Source organism: Clytia hemisphaerica, unplaced genomic scaffold (assembly GCF_902728285.1).
Source record: "Clytia hemisphaerica strain Z4C2 unplaced genomic scaffold, Clytia hemisphaerica genome assembly, whole genome shotgun sequence".
Lineage (NCBI taxonomy): Eukaryota > Metazoa > Cnidaria > Hydrozoa > Leptothecata > Clytiidae > Clytia > Clytia hemisphaerica.
Window position 1 is genome coordinate 1543779 of NW_027104338.1, and position 12661 is coordinate 1556439.

At 33.7% G+C, this 12661-nt stretch overlaps 1 long non-coding RNA gene across 2 annotated transcripts; it reads right to left on the bottom strand.

Annotated features, from left to right (window-relative positions):
- Positions 1–10841: 10841 nt before the first annotated feature.
- On the bottom strand, positions 10842–11761 carry LOC136817955 (uncharacterized). Of its 2 annotated transcripts, none has more exons than XR_010848176.1 (3): positions 11649–11761; positions 11346–11395; positions 10842–11032 (listed from the first exon to the last, which is right to left on the bottom strand). It is a non-coding gene; the product is annotated as an uncharacterized lncRNA (long non-coding RNA). The 2 variants fall into 2 exon arrangements; XR_010848175.1 differs by having other exon boundaries at positions 11599–11761.
- Between the last annotated feature and the right edge of the window lie 900 nt (positions 11762–12661).

Here is a 12661-nt window from a genome sequence, read left to right on the forward strand (position 1 = left end):
TAGAATAATTAAAAATACAGTAGTCTCTTTATTAATCGAATATCTCCTTAATATTAACAGCTTCTCTCGCCCTTTCAGTTAACAATGCCTTATAAACCTTACTCGAAATTCCCTTGACTCAAAAAATTGTCTTCCCCGTGCAGGTTCGATTTATAGAGGCTCAATTGTATTTTATCCCGTTTAACCCGGTTAAAAAAATATCAAGCCTATTTTCTAACCTCCCCCCCACACAAAGGTTGATTTTTCAAATTGAAACAAACCTTTTCTTATGAGACAGCCTTAAAATGGACTTTCTGGTATGAAACCATTACACGTTTTTATATTAGAACAAACAAGAATCCCGTTGGGCGTGAAGGCCCAGCGAAAAGTAACGTGTTGAAAACAAGCGTGCAAAACAGCAAATGTATGACCCCGTTGACATGGATCAAAGTGAAGACAGGAAAAATTTTTTCAAAATCACCGCGGTACTTCTCATTGGTTAGACGCTTGAAATTTTATTGAATGGTCTCCTACCAACCGAGCCTACACAGGCGCAGGTTCAACTTTACAATAAAATTCTAGCCTGTGTATCCAGACTCGAAATTTCAGAAAAAAAAATCTTACCTGGTGTAACTAAAAATGACGGGTACAGTTTGTTTGATACTGCCTGTGAGTGAACTTTGTTGACAGACTATCAAAACCCAGGCAGACACACATAATTAACTTACCATATAACATCTTTTACAAACTCAAAAAGCTTTCAAAACTACTCTAAACTACTTCAAAACATCAGTCACATTTTAAAAAGGCTCCTTTCCAGCGGCCATTTTGTTTAGAAATGAACATGTGTTTTCATTTTCATTTGTTCATCTTTTTTCACAAGGTCAGCTTTTTCCATAAATTATGCGCGCCCATAGAAAAATATAAAAAAATCCCCCGAATATTCTGCTTAGTGAGTGGGCACTTTTTAACGAATTAGGTGCACTCACATAAATGCAGGGAGAAATATCCCTGCAGGCATGTTAGTTGGACCAGACCGTAGACCAGAAAAATGATCTTTAAAGAACTAGACGGTGAAATAGTTTTTACGGTCTGCATATCCAAGCTAATAAAATTCATGTGGTTAATGCGAAGATCCAGAAATGACCATTTTCACTGTTCATGCCTTGCAACCATGAGAAATCTAGTTTGAATTTACCCATGAGCTGCATTTTAGTGTCCATTACAGTTAGGAACATTTGGCGAGTTCCTGTACGCGACCGCGATCTAAAAAATCATAACAACACTCATTAAAAAATGACGTTCGTGTCTTTTCGCACTTTTTTTAGCCTAGACGATGTAGCAAACATAGTAAGTATAAGCACACTGTGCCTTTAATTGGCTGAAGTTTTTTTTTGCGTCGGAAATTTTTTTTCAAACTTTCAGCAATGATTGACCAAACTGTTACAATGAAAATTATCCAGCGCATTTTTTATCTTCTTATCTTCTTAATATTCAATTAAGCACTCAAAGTTTACTGAATTTAAGCACATAAGATATTCTTATAATTATTGATATTTACTAAAACACCGTTCGTTGTGTGCTGCGGTGGAGTGTATGACGTAACTCGCGCGGTAACTAACTCGCTTTATGTTGGAAGATCATATTGGGCGTTTTGGCGTTACCACCCTCGAAGTTAGCGGGCGCCCCTGTCTTTCCGCAACTCTTTCCACCATTTTAGATGGCCATAACAATAGATCCAAAAGGGCGCCATAATCTTGGAAGATAATTTGTTTTGGTCTCCAGCTTTGGGAAGTAGCAATGTTTTTGGTTGTTTTTGATGGAAAATAGTAAGAAACTTAAGTTTACAAGTGGCATTTAGTTTTTGCTGGCTTATAGAATGGCAGGATCCTGGATGGTTTCCCTAACTGCATTAACAGATTCCAGAATCAGTTTATATACTTTAAATACCTTATTGGAACTAATTTTCGCGGGAAATAATTTTCGCGGTCGAAAAAAAATTTCCGAAAAATTGCATTTCGCGGGTTTTAATTTTCGCGGTTTTTTCCATTCAGGAATTTTCGCGGGTTTTAATTTTCGCGGTTTTGCCTTTTTTTGGACAAATTTCTTTCATTTTCTCAGGGATTTTCCAAATTTTTCGCTAAAATTGGAAAAAAATTGTATTTCGCGGGAATTAATTTTCGACGAAAAACCGCGAAAAACGCTAAAATTAAAACCCGCGAAAATTAGTTCCAATAAGGTAATTACCATCAACTGCTCCAACTTGGGACTATCTGAAAAAACATGGGACGGCAATCCGGCCACCATTTCACCGAACTTCCAAAGTAATTTGATTTGAGCTAAGGAAAGGCGTATTTAAAAATACACGATTTCTCTTTCGATTTTACAGTAAGTGAAAATACAGACCAGATATGCAACAGTCCCATGTTTCGACCAATCGTCCCAAGTTAGAGACGGTTTAAGGTATGTGAGTCGAGTTTGAAAAATCAAGCCACCGTCCGTTTAATGCGACAGATCCAGATCATTTTATTTAATGTGTAGAATCATGAAAAAAGTCCCAATCTTGTTCAAATTTACACATGAGCTGCATTTTAGTCTCCGCTAACATATTCCATAATCAGCTTGGAATAATTCTGTGTCGAATTTGAAAAATCAAGCCACTGCACCAATCGTCAAACGAGACAGATCCAGAAATAACCATTTTCACGCGTAGCCTCATGGAAAAAGTACCAATCTTGTTCCAATTTACACATGAGGTCCATTTTAGTGTCCATTACCAAATTCCAAAATCAGTTTACTTTTAATAATCATGTGTTGAGTTTGAAAATCATACCGCGTCCCACGGTCTCCACTGACCGTTGTTAGCGACAGATCCAAAAGTGACTGTTTTCTTGTGTAGCATCAAGGAAAAAGTTCCAATCTTATTCAAATTTACACATGAGCTGCATTTCAGTTTATTTAATTCTATATCAGAAGCCATTATTTCCTAAAAATAAAGTCTTTTCGAAAACAATAAACTAAAAATAAAAGTGATTTAAGGTAGAATTTTCACTCATAAAACGTTATGAAAACTTGAGCAAAGACTATAAGATATGGCAGAATGTTGAAAAAGGTTTATAAAAGAAAACCATTACAAAATATCTTTGATTTGAAAGTCTCTTGACCACTAAAGCAAAGAAAATGTTCAAGAAAGTATGAATCACCCTCCTCGCTTCGACCGCCATCTTGTTTTGTTTTGAAAATTGTTTTTGAAAGAGCGCGGAATCAGAAAATATATCTTTTGTAGCCAGTATCCGACTTTAGCAACCTTTTCCCTCTCCAAACGGCAAAATTAAAAAGTGTGTTACTGGTTTTAAGCGCCGTTTCTACCAAAACGGACGGACAGATGGAAGGACGGACGGACGGAAAGTTCTAAATGAAAGGCCCTATCGCTAGCGCTGGGCCAACTGTGGGGGGCCCAACTATGTAAGAACATAAGAATTTGATGGCAAAAATATTTAGAACAGCTTGACAAGTTAAATGATAAAAATCTGATTCCACTTCTCTATGTCACGAGAACAAATTCATACTTTAAGGTTTTGTTGCATACCTACGATTATGGTCGAAACATATTGACGTTCTTGTGTATTTCAACGTTTTTTTATAATTTAAAGTTCGGGCAAGAATCTTCGACTTTCTTTCATCAAATGGTTCGATTTTGGAGGGGTTCGGTGGCTTCTAGGCTATATACCAAGCCTTATTGGTGAAAATTTAAGCTTTTAAGTCCTGAGATCCTAAGGTCCCAAGACTCATTTGAAAAGTCAAAGTTAAAACTCTACTTTCCAACTATAGTTTAACGCGCTTAAAAATCATTTGTGGTGTTTAAAATTTCGCCGGAAAATCCCCTCTGTCTCAAATGTTTTCTCCATGATTGTCCTTTAATTTTTTTAATTTTTTATCTCGAAGTGAAGGCTGTTATCAAATTATCAAATCGATCTCATAAAACGAGTATAATTATTACACACATTGAACTTTTAAAGCCGAAGCCAAGAGGGAAACCTTCAATCTTTTTTTCAAGTAAGCAAAAGTGAAGCCTTAATGTTTGCGCCAAGATTGAGTCTAGCGTTTTCTCTTTACTTTCACGCAACTCACGAAAATTTTAATTTGACGAAAACAAGCGAGTTAGAGAAATCGGAAATCGAGTTAGAGAAATCGGAAATCGAGTTAGATATTTAGATTGTGACGTCAAAGTTTTCGTTTGATGACGTCATAACTCGATTTTTTGCTAACTCGAATTTTCTAACTCGGGAATTCCGAGCCTCATATATTACAAGTATAAATAAAAAAAACAGTATGGGGAAAGTTTATTGTATATATCTTCTTTTATGTTCAGTTATAATAATTATTGATGATGCCATAAAAGTACATCTTTAAATAGTCTATTAATGACATATTATTTTGATCATCAATTTGACGAAAAAAACGCAGGTCACGCGTTTTAGATGGGAAATAAGTGACTTCATTTCCAATGCAAAAAATTGCCCCTCTAGACCCCTTTCGGGACTCAATTCATTATTGCATATCCACATTAATCTCAATAAAAAAATTACATCCTAGTTTCTTCTTCGTTTGGTTTCAGAACATTCCTACAATTCGACTGGAACGTCTTTTGTCGAATGTATTCTAAGGTATTTTTCTCCTTCTTAAAGAGAACGATAAAAAGTTTCTTGCCATAACATAACAAAGTATAAATGCTCGAATTCAACGACGTGGAAAGCCACATGAACAATACTTGGAAATGTGGGTCTTCACTTTTGAATCTTAGCAATGTAAACATAACTGCAAAGGACATGGTTGACGCAAAAGAGGCATAAAGTAGAGACATTGATTCATTAAAAATGTCCGGTAAATTTCTTCCTTTGTATGCTATAATGAATGTGGCCACCTGTAAAAGTCCTGCAAATCCAAATTGTATTGTTTTTGGAAGCACATTCCTACAAAATAGAAATATAACTTTGTCTTCTATTTGTCTTCGAGATTGAACGGTAATGGGTCGCGTTTCCATAGCAACAATGGTCAAAACAACTGAAGAGATGGTCAAAATGAGAATTGTAAACCATTGCTGGAGAATCGTGTTTCGTTTGCTTTTTGTTGACAATTTGTGCATTGAATTGAAAGCAGTCAATATTTTGTGTGATTTCATGAGAACTATTGCAATGAAAAACGTGTATAAGTTCCCAGCAATAATAGCATCTAGAAAACAAGTGAACATTCTCGGTTCTGTATGAAAAAATATCACAGAAGCTGCATTGAGCAGGATTGAGGTAAACAAGTGAATTACAGTCAGTATAAAATCTGAGCTTTTAACAATAGGTGTTTTGTGATATATGATAAAGATTATCAATGTTAAAACACAGAATGCAATGTGAAAACAGCTTAATCCAAAAGCCGTGAAATAGATTGTGCTTTTGACCAAAAATTCCTTACGATATGAGTCAAAACATTCGGTGCGATTTTCGTTAGAAAGATAATAGCGAGGACATTTCTGACATTTTTCAACATTTCCTTTGTTGAATTTGATGAAGTTTTGTTGACATTGTTTACAAGTAAAACCATATTCGGAATTCCATTTCGTGAATTGTTTCAAACGTTTTCCTCTGCTTTGTTCCCAGCCTGGTGAACACTGATATGATTCACATGTAGTTTCAAAGACACCTTCTCTTAATTCCGCATTTATTTCCTTCAGACTGAAGGCCAACGTTTCCTCGTTTAAGAAGTGCATCGTATGTGTGAAAAAATTTGATAGCTTTCTAATAAAAACCACGCCAATGTTTGAAAAGGGGAATGATATGAATAAGTCTGTTTTTGTACCCTTTTGACCAATTAATTCAAAGATCGTATCAAAAAGGGTAATGCTATTTCGACCACCGCTTTATTTTGTTCAAAGTGTTTTTCAAGTAGAGATATTTGCCTTTTGAATTTTCCCGCGTTGTTTACGATTAATTGACGCATTTTGGTTTTGTAGTTGAAAATCACTATTTCTTCTTGATCACCAAATAGGAAAGCTGAGTGTATCATAGATTCTGTAAGGTCGTGAGTGAACCAGATAAAATTTGTATAAAAATTAATGTTTACAGTTTTCACAAACTTTATTTGATCATGAGGATTGCCAAACAAGACCAAAACATTATACGATAAATCTTGATGTAAAATGTTGACAGCTCTGGTAAAGTTGGTGGAATTTTGAATGTCAATAGTATCTGTAAAATAGCAAGTATCAAAAAGGTCTTGTTGGCTTATCGTGTCAATAAACCTTCGATGCATTTTTGAATAATATTCACTGAAATCTCTTTTCGAACCTTTTAAAAGTAATAACCCGAAACGCTTCCATCTGAAAATTTCGACGTGTTTAGCAAACATGTTCGATTCTAGCTCTAAAAATCGAACTAAAGTATAATAATTAAGATGCTTATTATCGTTGAAATTATTTATTTTACTGATTTGATTTATAATTAGGACAATTGAATGTCGCCTTGCCGTTACTAACTGTGAAAATAATTCGGTCATTTCTTTATCCATGTGAACTATAAAAAACAAGATCGTGTTTTTATTTCTAATAAGATATCTCCAATTAACTATGCCTCTATCGTTGAATTTGATTAAAGAAGCATTAAATTGTATATTCATTTCAAGACCCAATATAAACGTGGTTGTTAGACGAATCAGCAGTTCACGATCTTGACAAACATCAAAACTTAGATATTCAAGGTCGTCGAATGTCGAGTACCGTTCTTTGGCAAGATTGAATGTTTTATTAATGACATTATGGTAAAGAACAGCTCTCCTTTGCAAATCTGTCTTGTTTAAATTTCCATCACATTTTGAAAAAATGCCAATGATCTTTTCTGAGGTGGTGAAAGTTAATGCAACAACTATGAGCAGTATTTGTAAAATCATTCTACCCATTTACTTCGGAATACTTCAGTTAGCCACACTTGAATATTTTATCCCTCAGTGTTTTTTTTCTCGATCCCTTCGTGTTTTTTTTCGAGGCGTTTCTTACATAAAAAACTTAAATTTTTCATATTTTTGATTGTCCTTTACTAAAATTAAAAACGCAATCTGTTCAAGTTTCGTGGAGTGTTCTTTTGTCATTGCTCACAGTTCCTGGTGTAGGGGGGATTTTGTTCGTTTTAATTAAGGTCCCTCGACTCTTTTACTCAAAGAATTTGTTTTACAATTTTGGAAAGTACATCAATGGAGGATTTTTCCTGAAAAGGTGTATTTTATAAATTTTACAGAAGCAGAATAAAAAATGTCCAAAAGTTTTTCAATAACAAACTTGAAATTTAGCTCAGCCCCGTAAAATTTCAAGATTGACAAGAGCGCAATCCTTAAGAATAAAGTTCGGCTGCTGGTAGATATCAATAATTAGAGATATAAAAGAGACGGGTAAAGGACGGAGTGTTTAGTAGTTTGCCACGAAACCCTCAGTTTTAAAATATGTTCAACTATTCAAATTGCACTGCAATGACTTCAGTTCTTGTCCACCTGATAGCAGGGATATGTTATAGCGGAGCTGGATGAAGGACGAGAATTCCTTAGCGGATTGCTCCTCTGTCGTTTCTATTGTAAACTGTTCATAATAGAAATCAATCTTTGTCCCCTTGAGTGTTCTGTTTTTATAAGAAACATGAAGCAGAAAAAGTATTCATGCAGTACGTTTGCACATATTTTGCTATGATGTTCCCCCTTTTCTACAAAATAATATTTGTAGAAGATACCCCAAAAGCTTCCTTCTAAATGAAATCTATTTTTATCAGCGTGTGTTATGAATTTGAGAAGCTTTCATGATTTCTCTTTAAAAATTTCGGATGTAAATATTTTGACAAATATTGTTTCAATTGACTTGAAATTTTTTCCATAATCAGACATACCGACTTGCTATCTGAAAATATCAGTTAGAAAGTGAGGCACCCCGCGGTGTAGCGCGGTATTTCAAATGAAAAAGTACTATTTATAATCTTAGTGAAGAAACTTCTTATAACTTTACTAATGAAAACAATGTTTTTCATTTTTTTAAATTGTCATTCACCAATGTTTTACAGACCCTCTTGATAATTAAAAATTTTTAATCGTGAACGATAAATGCAGCAGCAGAATCATTGGCTAAGAGGAAATCCAAATTTCACGAGTTTGTAATTAATAAAGTTAAATTTCATATCAAATTTTAATGCCAGGGACAGAGATAGAACAAGGCTTTTTTAAATGTACGTTATGCAGCTCCGCTATAACATATCCCTGCTGATAGGATATCACGGGGATCACGAAAAGCTGGTTTATCGAATCCTTAATCAACACCAAGACCATTCAAATCAATACTTCTGTAGAACAACGAATTTTTTTTGATACCATCTGACACCATCATTTGAAAATTTTCTTTGTAGTTCGTAATCGTGCTGACGTTTTGGGCGTTCGCGGAGGACAAACTTTTGACAGGTCGATGATTTATCATAAACGTGAATATGTTTATCGACCGCCGGAGGCGGTTTCTTTCATAGTGGTATACTAATCTCTTTTTGCCTTGGCTCATTACTTTGTCTACCATTTACTTTCGTTTTTTTAAACTAGATTACCCAGGTGTTTCTCTTTTTTTCCATGAATGTCTTTTGTTCGGAATTGTATAATCGAGACATGAAAAATGACTATATTGTAATCTGTTTTCAATGAATAATCTAAAATGTAGATGACATGTAGGCGTTAATAATGTGCGCGCGCTCTTTCGCGAGCGTGATGCGTGATGGAAGGCGGTCGTTTCAGTGTGGTTTACATCCACGCTGTGACCTAGTATACTTCAACCATAATTATAAAAAGCATCTCTTTCTGACAATGTCACAAAATAATTTACATGTTTTTTATAAAAACATCCAAGATATTTCAGGCCTTTGGATATTGTTAAATTTTCAATCTTCACATTACGTGGATTAATAATGACAGGGATTAAATTTGGCGAATATTGGCAAAAATCGCCAATTTCTATGGATGATATACAATTTTTAGTAAAAAACTTTAACGGGATAAACTTTTGCGGCGATTAGATTTCGCGGACTTCGCGGATTTGGGTGACATCCACGAAAATCCTCGAAATTAAGTGGGCCTCATCCGCGAAATATTTCTAAACAATACTCAAAATATGTATTTAAATAAATACTTTTTGAATGGTTACTTGCATCAAATAAGCGCAACTAATGTGTTTTTCAACAACCAACATGCATGATTTGACAGTAGAAGTCACAAAATTGTGAAAATATTGTCACCCAATGATATCACACGCGAAATTAAGTCCCCGCCAAATTTTTGAATTTCGCAGATAGGCTCAACCGCAAAGCTTAATCCCCGCGAAAGTCTATCCCATTAAAGTACAACATAATCTTTAGTTTATCTTCCCATCCACCAAATTAAATTCCAGCCAAAATTAATTCACTTAAGGTAAGCCTAAAAATATTCTTTATCTCGCAATTTTGTGAGTATTTTTGTGCACTTTTTTTTTTTAATTAAGCATCCATAAAACCATAAAGTAAACCGTTTAGTACCTTGATGAAAGCAAAAATATTTTAACATTTTTGTGACAGGCGGGTAATTTGACGATTTTCTGTTTTTTTCTGGAAGAACCTAATGTATTACACGCCTTTATAGTGTACAGATGAATCTAACCTTATTTGATAAGATCATTAAATTACATACTGTAGAGTCTTTCAAAAATATATCGATACCAAATACCTTATAACACGAATATTACTAGTCAAGTATTCAACGGCCTTGAAATTAACACCCAAAAACATAACACGAATTTTATTAGCTTTTTCAAGGACACCACGGCTGGTTTTAATTAAGGGGATTTTTATTGACACGAATTTTTTTAATTCGTGTTAATAAAATGACTAGTAATATTCGTGTAATAAGGTAAGTAATGTGTTTGAAAACTTACAAAAAACATCATCAAATTCCTTATTTAGTACAGACAAACAGAACAGAAGGACTTCGATGATGATAAACAAGCTCGAAATATAACCTAAAACTGTCCTTGCCCAAAGGGGGAAATTTTAGGAAATTTATTAATGCAGACCCCAAAATGCAAGATATTCTGTTAATAGAAAACTAAATCAATCTCTTTTCCCGACCCTTCTACAATCAATTTGGAAAAACTTGGGATTTCTAATTTCCCGAAGCAATTCTGAATGTGCAAAACTATAAAGTTAAAAATATTAATTTTCCACGTGTGGAAATCCGTTATCACTAACACATTGCAAATATGCTTCCAGTATTGGAAAATTGGTTTCGCTAGTTTCCTAACTTTCCCGAACTTGAAATTCCAAACTAATGTGATCGAATAAAAATCCACAAACTGAAAATCAACAATCCCTAGGCTAGGGAATCAATTATTTTTTCTGTGCGAATTGGATCATTGCATTGATTAAGGAATGTTGGCTCCCTGGGTAGACTTTTCAGTGTTTTAAAACTTTAGTCAGATTTAAAATTTCTTGTAGTTAAAAGCTGTTTACATACACGCTTTTTTTTATAAGAATAACACTTTATAAGAATGTCCATGATGAAAATGGCCAAAAACTTAAGAATAATGTTACTCAAGCTAAGAATGCCATTTTTAGAGCATTTTCGATTATAAATTGTCAATTACCCCCAAGTAAGGCTCACTCCTTACACAAAAATGCCATTTTATGCTTGAGACGTATGTACTAATGTTAAATCTAGTCTGAATTAGGATCCTAACCTAAGAATGATGTAAGAATATTTTAGGATGATTTTCCCAAAAAAGTCAAGAATATCCATGATGAAATGGATTTACACCATTCTTGTAAAAAAAAGCGTGTACCTTCAGAAATTCCAACATGAACTACAACATAAACTTTTAGATTTTCCCATTGTTTGAAAAACTTGCTTTTCAAAATCTTCCAGCTTTAGTAAGCCACATCTTTCCAAGTTTTGATTCACGTCTCCATGTTTTTGACAATCTGTTCTTCTAGAGCAGTAGATCTTTCCACGCCAGTATCATTAACTACACGAAGGACAAGGGTTTAACTGTTTTTAAAAATCTTGTTATTACGGATGTCGTACACGTTGTTTTTCATAAGAACAAACTATATAAGAACATAAGGCTTCGCTGGCCAAAACGTTAAGAACAAGCTAAGAAGATTTTAAGGCTTTGCAGACTCTAAAACACCTGATTTCTTAGGAAAATGGGCAAAAATGCTCAAAATATAATGAAAATAAGAACATGCTAAGAACATTTTTAGGCTTAAAACTCAAAAAGTTAAGAATATCCGAAGGCTTAAAAAATCTGGATGTTCTTATAAAAGAAACGTGTATACCTGACGGTCTTGATTAATCGTTGAACTGCGTGAAACAAATCTTATTTCACCTGGAAGAAAGAAGATAAGATATTTTTCGAATTTAAGTATTGCATATTAGTTTGAATCGTCATTTTTGTAAACTCGATGCTAGCACAACCAATGGAAAAGATAAAGCGATATAAGGAAATTTTAGTGACTCTTATGGAAACAATCCTTAGATGTCTTAAAACTTTTGAATATTTTGGAACGTGCCAATTTAAATATGTGTTACGTTCGTTTCGCCTTGTATGAATCCAGTAGGCCAAAATCATTCCAGCTAACCTTCCAAGACCAAAGCAATCTTCGAATCCTTGGTTCTTCCACAAATCCAAGCTATCACAAGGGCAACACAGGCAAGACCATGTTTCTTTATTTGCTTTCTGTTCATTTTCTTTTTGTTTTATTATTTAGTTAGAGTATTCTGTAAAAAAAAAGGAAAAATTATCAATTATTGAGGATATTTCAGGGATTGTTTTACCATACGGGGATATTTAATCATAATCAGCAAAATGAATTCACTCTCGCCAGAATGTTTTTGTTGAGGCTTTGCTGTTTTTATTTTTTGGTGCATTAGCCTTAAATTGTTCTTTCTTAGGTTTTTTATTTTTATGGTTGCACAAAAATACTCACAAAATGGTGAAATTAAGCACATTTTAAGAACAATTTTAGGCTTAAAACTCAAAAAGTTAAGAACATTCGAAAGGTTCCAAAAATTTTGGATGCTCTTATTATAAGAAAAACGTGTATCAGGGTTATTCCAGAGCCTCGTCTACGAAATGCCCAGAGAGGGCTAAAAATTTTTGATTCGTTAAATTTCATAGACCACATTATACAGTTAACAAACTTTTCATAGAATGTAAAAAATATTCCTTTTAATAAAATTTCCCTACAACATTCAACCTCAAACTTTATATCACTAGCGAATTAAACTTTTAACAAAAGTTGAAATATGGAACAAAATATATAACATTTTTTAAAAAATATTACAAACTTTCGAACAAACCAAACAAAAATTTATTATCAAACGCTAGAATGCTAAAAATTGTAAGACTGGGAGTTTTTAGGGATTTACTTTTCAGAAAAGAAAATTTCCAAAATTCTCAAGCCTAAAATACTATTATTGGGCACCAATATCACCATAGATTTTTATATGAGATCAGAAAATTCAATAAAATATTTACACTCTAAAATCTTTCCAAAAAAATACTAAAATAAAAGTTTTCGTTAATTGAAAAAATAAAAAATTCTGAAAATAGAATTGAAAATAAAAAACAAAATTCAATGATTACAATTAT